Raw genomic sequence first — 9,357 nt, 5'->3', positions numbered from 1 at the left:
CCCATCCCATCCGTTCCCTGGGGCTGTCATTTTTGCGACTTTGCATGAGCACAGACATTGTCTCCGTAAGAGGAAGTATGACGGAACATGACCTGACCGTCCGGCGCAGCTCGGCACACGGATGACGAAACTTGAACCGTGGATATCTCTTCAAAAAGAACACGCACACTTTCTTCGGTGCGATATAGCTGGACTGATTGTGAGCTCTCATCCGTTCGTATCAGGTTTCGAAGTTGTTTTACCTTAATATCAAAAGCTCGCGGATCGTATATTTACTCGAACCAACACTTGACAAGTGGTTGTGGATAAGAAACACGTGCTATCACGAGGCTGAACAAAACAAACAAGGTGCCGTGGGTGCGAAAGTAACCTTTCTCTGCCAGAAACAATTTTTCGAGTGGTGGTAAAAATTATTTACATCACAATAAGAATGCAAAAATTATGTTATTTTTGGTTAAGGTTAAGTCGAAGGAGAAACAAACCTCCCAATTATTTTAATTCGTCAAAGCGTAAATTTACTTCTTCTGCCATACGGAGGGGACGAAAGTAAATCAACCTGAGTTAGTGTGCGCTAATGTATCTCAATACAGCTTCCTTAATAAAGTAACACTGGACAAAAAAAAAAGAACAAAAAAAAACAAAACAACTTAAAAAAAAAAAAAAAACTATCATTACGGTCATAAAACAGATTTAATTTAAACTCTTTTTCTCTCGGGTAAAAGGCACGCAACGCGAACCATACGCAAAATGAGGGCGTGTGGTTGATTTTCCTCACCCCGCGTTCAAGTCTCCAAACTTGATGATTTAGTCCGGTCTACCTATTATATTAAAACCATTTTTCTCTTAGACAGTAGTCATGGAACGCAAACTACGCGCATTCTGAGCGTGGGGTTAACTTTTCTTACCTCGCGTTTAAGTCTCCGAATTTTGGCGCGCCACGCCGCCTCCGTGACTAGAATGGGACTTTTTTAGCTTTCAAGTCATGCAAGGAAATAGGAGAGATTTATACATTTAAAGTCATGTCACCTTAGCACATAACAAAAGTTATCCTTGATAGGTTGCATTACCTGGAAAATTGGTCTGTTGCTGCAAAAAGAGTGAAAAGTGTTATTTTTATATTATAATCATTAATTTCAAGGTATGCCTCATTGGATCTCACCAATTGCGTTTTAAATCGACCTAAAATGTTTGAGTCAATAAGATAGAAAACTGCATTTCCGGGAATGTGCGTGCGCAATTTCGAACCTCTTCAAGAAAGTCTTCGGTGCAGAGCATTTTCATCTACTGCAAGATATGTCTTCAAGTGTCCCATTCTAATTGATTTTGTATCAGTGATAGGCCAACAATGGCAAATTAATGAAATTCATAAGTACATATCAACGGTGAAACTCCCAAACCAAGTATTTCGGTTCGCGACGTTGCAAACTTTCTGTCATACTTTATTTTTCAAATGGAGAACTACTCAACTTAAATTCTTGAAAACCTCCATGATTTACATCTCTGTGCGAGGCAAATTCTGAAAAAACATCAAGTGATGATGTTGATTTGTACTCTTCTAAAAGAATAAAATAGAAGCGTAGATTTTTAAACACCGCGAGCGAGATACGTGATTTGGGAGTTTTACTTTGTATATCCCGATGCAGATGAAGACCGGACCTGGATATGTTACATGCAAAATTCTACCGAGGTGCATTTCTCTCAAATACTGGCCTAAACCACGGGGAATATGTGCTCACTTTAATTCGGGGCGTATGACCGAATGTCTGTAAGTCCCGCAGAAATCCATCAGACTTTCATACCGATACTTCCGTAAATAAATCAGGGCCTTAAAGGGCAGACAACCCATGATTTTAAATGACCTATTCTTGTACTCAGTCATTTCATGTTATCTACTGTTGAAATCAAAGTGTTTCAGTGAGAGCACACAGAAATTATTTAGGGCACGGAATGGAATTGATTATTCACATCGTTTTCCCAGATTTTCAAGAAATAGGAAATGGATTAACTGTTTTCTCAGAGCCACAACGCAGACAATAACCTCTTGACGAGCCCGCTCTCTAGTGTAATTTTTGAAATATTTTAAAGTTTTTTAATATTATGAGATAAAATTGTGTAGTTTTCCTCCTATAGGCTATGTAAGTTTTCATCCTTTGAAGAAATTTGCTGTAGAAATCCATTTAGCCGATTTGTATGATCTATGCGACTGTCCTCTAGATGAGCCGGCCCTTTTAAAGTTCTTGAAACATGACCGAAAAATCGACGCTTTAAAGGGCGCGAAGCATCCAAGGGGGGTTGTGCCGCATGACGGCCAGAGGGCGTACATCCCAACTCTCAAATTCCAGCCCCTCTACGCTTTGAAAGGAACGCATGCGCAAATATTAATAATGGAGCCTCTAATTGAGGCTGGTGGGTGTCTAAGGGCGGAATCCGGGAGAGTGCGCAAGTGCCATTTAACGCGTGCCCGCTTCTCACTCGGATGCCGTGTGTCATAAACGTGCCGTCATTTCCTCCTGCGGGACGCCTCGAGAATTCTAGAATAAACCCCGATTCGGCAATCGCGTAATGGTCAGTTTATGTCCGATTCGAATGAGTCGGCACCCAGCCGCACGGGCGCGCAGTTCCATTCACAACGGCATGGCAGACTCCACTCCTACCGCGCTAAGCAAAAACCGCGAAACTCCGCGGGTTTTCGAGTGGAGTTGAGTGGTTTTCGGTTAAGGGGGCAGGCTTGTTCGGCTTGTTTGTCCGACGCTGCGTAGCCGTCGCGCCGATCATTCTATCATTTAATAACACCGACCGCGAGTAACCGCGGACCACCTCATTGCCAAATGGTGCGTCTCACGCCATAAGGGCGACTAGCATCCAATGGTAATAACGGATGATGCCCATCTATGGCAAGTAGCCAGCTGAAACAAAAATATTTTTTTGAATGGAGCTGAGCAAAAAAGACGCAGCTCTACGTCGTCGCCTTTTTAAAAGAGTCTACATTCACTTGTCTCCAGAGAGAGATGTCAGTCCTTATAAAGTTAAATTGATACCAGAGTATTGAGGGGCGTTTAACGAATATTTTTTTTTGGGGGGGGGGGGGGGGTGTCAAAGTAGAGCCAGGTTATGACTTTTCTAAATTTTACAGTTCAAACAACGTAAATTTGAAGTTTGGATCGGAGAACCCTGGTAAAAATTGGCGATAAGAGCTGCGTTTCAAAATACCATAGGAATTCTTATAGCCGGCTAAAGAAGGCTACAGAAAATCATACAGCTGGCTGTAGAATGCGAAGAAAATCGTACGGCCGGGATATATACGAAGCTATAAAAAATTATGCAGCCGGGCTAAAGATCCTATAGCCGGGCTTTACACTTTATCGCCTGGCTGTTGCTTTTTCGCCATCGATTATAAAAAATTCTGTAGAAATTCGCGTGCTTTGGAAATCATTCAGTTTGATATGGAACCACCTTAATATTTACAAAACACACGTTATATTTTCCTTTAATACATATTTTTTTCATCAATTAAAACGAGAATAATCCATACAGGATGTGCAAACATTTCAAAATCATGCGTTGAGAAACGCTGACTCCGCCAGATTAAATACTAGAGCCTAACACAATAGTCAGAAAGCCAGACGACTTTGAGTGACAAACTCGGGATACATGTTTTGACCCCCTAAATCGATAGCCTTGCATGCACTGAAACGGAAAATTTTTGTCTGCCGCCCTCTAGCCTGTGCCATCACCCTCATCTAGGCCCTCAAAGTGGTCCAAAAAACACCATCTGGTGACAAACTCCTGACGCTCGGCAGACAAGTCTATTATTAAAGATCATACCCAGGGTGACTAGAAAAACTTTGTCTGCCGCCTTCTAGCCTGTGCCATCACCCTCATCTAGGCCCTCAAAGTGGTCCAAAAAACACCATCTGGTGACAAACTCCTGACGCTCAGCAGACAAGTCTATTATTAAAGATCATACCCAGGGTGACTAGAAAAACTTTGTCTGCCGCCTTCTAGCTAGGGGTGTTCAATCGGTTGTCGGTAAGATATCGATAAAGTTCCGGCAAGAAATAGTAACGATAAGGCGGGTAATACCGATAGCGCACTCACTATCGGTAGCTTAACGGTAGCTTAACGGTAGCTTATCGGTAGCTTATCGGTAGCTTATCGGTAGCTTATCGGTAGCTTAACGGTAGCTTAACGGTACCTCAACGGTACCTTATCGGTAGCTTATCGGTAGCTTATCGGTACCTTATCGGTAGCTTAACGGTACCTTATCGGTACCTTGTCGGTACCTTGTCGGTACCTTATCGGTAGCTTAACGGTAGCTTAACGGTACCTTAACGGTACCATATCGGTACCTTATCGGTACCTTATCGGTAGCTTAACGGTACCTTATCGGTAGCTTAACGGTACCTTATCGGTGGCTTATCGGTACCTTATCGGTGGCTTATCGGTACCTTATCGGTGGCTTATCGGTACCTTATCGGTGGCTTATCGGTACCTTATCGGTGGCTTAACGGTACCTTATCGGTGGCTTAACGGTAGCTTAACGGTAGCTTAACGGTAGCTTAACGGTAGCTTAACGGTAGCTTAACGGTAGCTTAACGGTAGCTTAACGGTAGCTTAACGGTACCTCAACGGTAGCTCAACGGCAGCTCAACGGCAGCTCAACGGCAGCCTAACGGTAGCTTACAGGTACCTTAACGGTATCTCGGTGTATGTTTTGCGCATTGTATATTTCACATGTCCTGTTTCTTGCAAAATGTCTTCTATTTTGCAAATGTCTTCTAAATTGCAAATGTCTGTGCATCTACTTGAAATCCACTCCCCCGCCCGGCCCTGACCTGGCTGCAGCGAATCTGACGTCACACTGGCGGCTTCTATAAGAAACTAGGGGGCTATGCCCCCTGGCCGCTACGCGGCCCAATCCCCTGAAGGCGCTCCGCGGCCCTATTTTTACCTCCTATCACTGTTAGTCTTATTTTTCCCGTAAAACATTACGATATAAGGTATACTTTACTTTCAGAATGAAATAATTTTTGGTTTTAATGAAGAAAGGAAATTTTTATTTTTTTGAAGTCAAAAGGACGCGTTTTGGAATGACTGCTTGATGAAATATTGCAGTGAAACAACGAACAATGATAATCAGGTAATAATTAAGATAATCAGGAGTCGGGGACCGAACCGAACCCACATCGTGATCTAAGTGGACGCATCCGACGCACAGTGGAGTATTATACCCGAAAAGCTGGCGAAAAGTCCAAAAAAAAAATTTGGTAAAAGTTTGGTAAAACAGGTAAATAATGATTCTCTGATATCTACTGCATGACATTGTGACAACAGAATCCGCTTAATATTACTGGATGGTCGAGGAAAAAAGGGTAAACCCAGCGGTTTCGCGCGCATCTTAGCTCTAGTTCAGTATTGTATACGTTCAGCTTTTCAATCAAAGTGTGTATGCAGTGACAGGTACAAGCTACATCTGCAGGCTTATTGGCAGCCATTATTCATGGTAAGTAGTCCCTTTTTACACGTATATTACTATAACTAGAAATTTGATTGTGTGGCATGTATATGCTGTTGCCAAATCGTTCAGTAAAATGCGCATTTTCCATGAAGATGCTTAAATAAGATAGTTTCTGAATATGTGCCGGGCTGTGTCGGGCTGAAAATGAAGGATTTTCGTAAACTAGAACCCAACCGCAAGATTTTCCCGCAAAAATTTTTTACCCATATTCACCCTTTGAATTTCTGCGAATTTTTGAAATTGAGCTTTGTTTTCAAGCAAAAATCACGTACTTCCGAATTTTGGATCCTACATGTTTTTCAGGTCAATAATGTGAGCCTCAGAATTAAATGGAAGTCTCATGACACTCCTGGAGTTCTTTGTGTGTGATTCACACAGATTTGATATGCGACGTTGCAAAATTTACGTCAATTTTTATAGAGTGTGCCACTGTATTACGCTGGAAAATTCGTAAACGAAGTAGTTTCTGAATAAGTGCCGGGCTGTGTCGGGCTAAAAATGAAGGATTTTCGTAAACTAAAACCCAACCGCAAGATTTTCCCGCAAAAATTTTTAATCCATATTCACCCTTTGAATTTCTGCGAATTTTTGAAATTGAGCTTTGTTTTCAAGCAAAAATCACGTACTTCCGAATTTTGGATCCTATATGTTTTTCAGGTCAATAATGTGAGCCTCAGCATTAAATGGAAGTCTCATGACACTCCTGGAGTTCTTTGTGTGTGATTCACACAGATTTGATATGCGACGTTGCCAAATTTACGTCAATTTTTATAGAGTGTGCCACTGTATTACGCTGGAAAATTCGTAAACGAAGTAGTTTCTGAATATGTGCCGGGCTGTGTCGGGCTAAAAATGAAGGATTTTCGTAAACTAAAGCCCAACCGCAAGAGTCTCCAGCAACAATTTTTTACCCAAATTCACCCTTTGAATTTCTGCGAATTTTTGAAATTGAGCTTTGTTTTCAAGCAAAAATCACGTACTTCCGAATTTTGGATCCTATATGTTTTTCAGGTCAATAATGTGAGCCTCAGCATTAAATGGAAGTCTTATGACACTTCTGGAGTGGGGAAGGGTTTCTGAAGGGTTCATAGTGTAAGGAAGGATCCATATTTAGTCTGAAAAGAGCCTAAATTACGGACAAATTTTTCAATGTAGTACAGTGGCACACTCTAAAAAGTTATGTAGAATTGGCAACGTCGCAAATCAAATCTGTGTGAATCACATACAAAGACATCCAGAAGTATCATAAGACTTCCATTTAATGCTGAGGCTCACATTATTGACCTGAGAAATATATAGGATCCAAAATTCGGAAGTACGTGATTATTGCTTGAAAACAAAGCTCAATTTCAAAAATTCGCAGAAATTCAAAGGGTGAATATGGATTAAAAATTTTTGCGTGAAAATCTTGCGGTTGGGTTTTAGTTTACGAAAATCCTTCATTTTTAGCCCGACACAGCCCGGCACTTATTCAGAAACTACTTCGTTTACGAATTTTCCAGCGTAATACAGTGGCACACTCTATAAAAATTGACGTAAATTTTGCAACGTCGCATATCAAATCTGTGTGAATCACACACAAAGAACTCCAGGAGTGTCATGAGACTTCCTTTTAATGCTGAGGCTCACATTATTGACCTGAAAAATATGTAGGATCCAAAATTCGGAAGTACGTGATTTTTGCTTGAAAACAAAGCTCAATTTCAAAAATTCGCAGAAATTCAAAGGGTGAATATGGGTAAAAAATTTTTGCGGGAAAATCTTGCGGTTGGGTTCTAGTTTACGAAAATCCTTCATTTTCAGCCCGACACAGCCCGGCACATATTCAGAAACTATCTTATTTAAGCATCTTCATGGAAAATGCGCATTTTACTGAACGATTTGGCAACAGCATATACATGCCACACAATCAAATTTCTAATTATAGTAATATACGTGTAAAAAGAGACTGCTGACCATGAATAATGGCTGCCAATAAGCCTGCAAATGTAGCTTGTACCTGTCACTGCATACACACTTTGATTGAAAAGCTGAACGTAAACAATACTGAACTAGAGCTAAGATGCGCGCGAAACCGCTGGGTTTACCCTTTTTTCCTCGACCATCCAGTAATATTAAGCGGATTCTGTTGTCACAATGTCATGCAGTAGATATCAGAGAATCATTATTTACCTGTTTTACCAAACTTTTACTAAATTTTTTTTTTTGACTTTTCGCCAGCTTTTCGGGTATAATACTCCACTGTGCGACGTCTTAGATGACTCGGCCACCGCTCGTATGGTGATAATCGGCGTGAATCCTGTGTAGATAAGTATAGAGCTGATGCGCAGGCTTCCTCCTCGACCACTGCGCATCCTCTCGCGCATAGCGGTAGCAGTCCCGGAGCATTCCGTAAATTCACTCAATTTTATAACTTGATTTTAAAAAAACCTGGGTTCCATTTCCAAAATCTGATTAGAACGGGCTAATAAAAGAAGCTGGGTCATATTTTGAAAATCTGAATAAAGCAAACTCATCTAGAGACAATTGCCTGTCGATAACCGCAAAAATCATGAAAATCGACCCGGTGGAATGCTGGAACTAAGCGTCACCCGTTATGCAAAATTAGGAGGTCTCGGAACTTATATGCGACCTAATGGGCGCAAAAATAGGAACTTTTGGTTTCGGCGGGGGGGGGGGGGGACCTACCTCCTACCTGTACTTCTACAAGAGAACTTTATGGGACAATAAAAAGCACCCCGTCAATAAAGATTCCTTAGTTTTCCTCACTTCCCCAAGGAGCCTCACGGGATTGCTTTAGTCCCGAAGCATGCACGGAAGCTCCCTCCCCCCTCTCTCCCGCGGGAGATTTTGAACAATTGCGTCGTCTGAAGAGTAATTTTGAGCTGATCTCGACAAAAAATTGACAGAATTAAAGTTAAAAAAATATGTCACAAACTTATTTAGCTCAACTGCTCACATTTCTTGGGAGGCTCCGAGTAGATTTCGGGGGAGAGCCCCTCCCCCCCCCCCCGGCCTTATACCACCTCTCCTTGTCTAGATTCAGACCATCGAAGGAATCTCTTGACTCATTCAAAGTGACACCGATCGATACAAATTATCATGCCAGTTCTTTGTATAGTTTTTCTTGTAGAGGAACAAAGCTCTAGATGACGAATCAAAGCCTTATTTTATAGCAACAGGGCCTTTATAAAATTATCAGAAGGGGCTCATCAAGAGGTCAGCTCTATCATAGGCACCTGCAGAATTTCTACAATCTTGAGGATAGGTTAAACTTTATAAATTGCTCCGAGTAATTAAAATGGGCTTAAAGTTATCACAGTGGAATTTCTAAGACAGAGGCATGAGGGGCCTCGTAAGTTTAGGGGCAAATCGACCCCTTGGCCCCTGGGCCAGTCTGCCCCTGGCTCTAGCTTGAATTTATCCACAAAAATTGTGAGCGACGTCATCTTTCACCTAGAGGCGTAGCAGTCTCTCATGATGGACCCTGTACATACGTGAAACTTTTATATTCTCCAGAAGTAATAATGTCGTCCCTTTAAAGGAAACTCATTGAAATTTTAGGGAGGACTCAGTTACCCACTGGAGATAGAGAAGTGTCACGCAAGGGGGAGGGAGAGGGAGGAGACGCCACGTGAGCATTGGAAAATTGCCAAATTTCTCTCGATGAAGTATGTATTAATCAGAAAAGTTGTATATATTTTACCATAACAATTTCTAAATCTTTTGGAAGAAATTGCGGATAAAACACTTTGGAAAATTGGATGGAGAATATTCACAAGTTTTACAGGGAATTTGTATTAAATTAAATTAAATATCGTGATATATGATGACGCGGC

Source organism: Bemisia tabaci, chromosome 4, assembly GCF_918797505.1.
Source record: "Bemisia tabaci chromosome 4, PGI_BMITA_v3".
In the NCBI taxonomy this organism is placed as follows: Eukaryota; Metazoa; Arthropoda; class Insecta; order Hemiptera; family Aleyrodidae; genus Bemisia; species Bemisia tabaci.
This window is presented reverse-complemented; position numbering follows the sequence as displayed.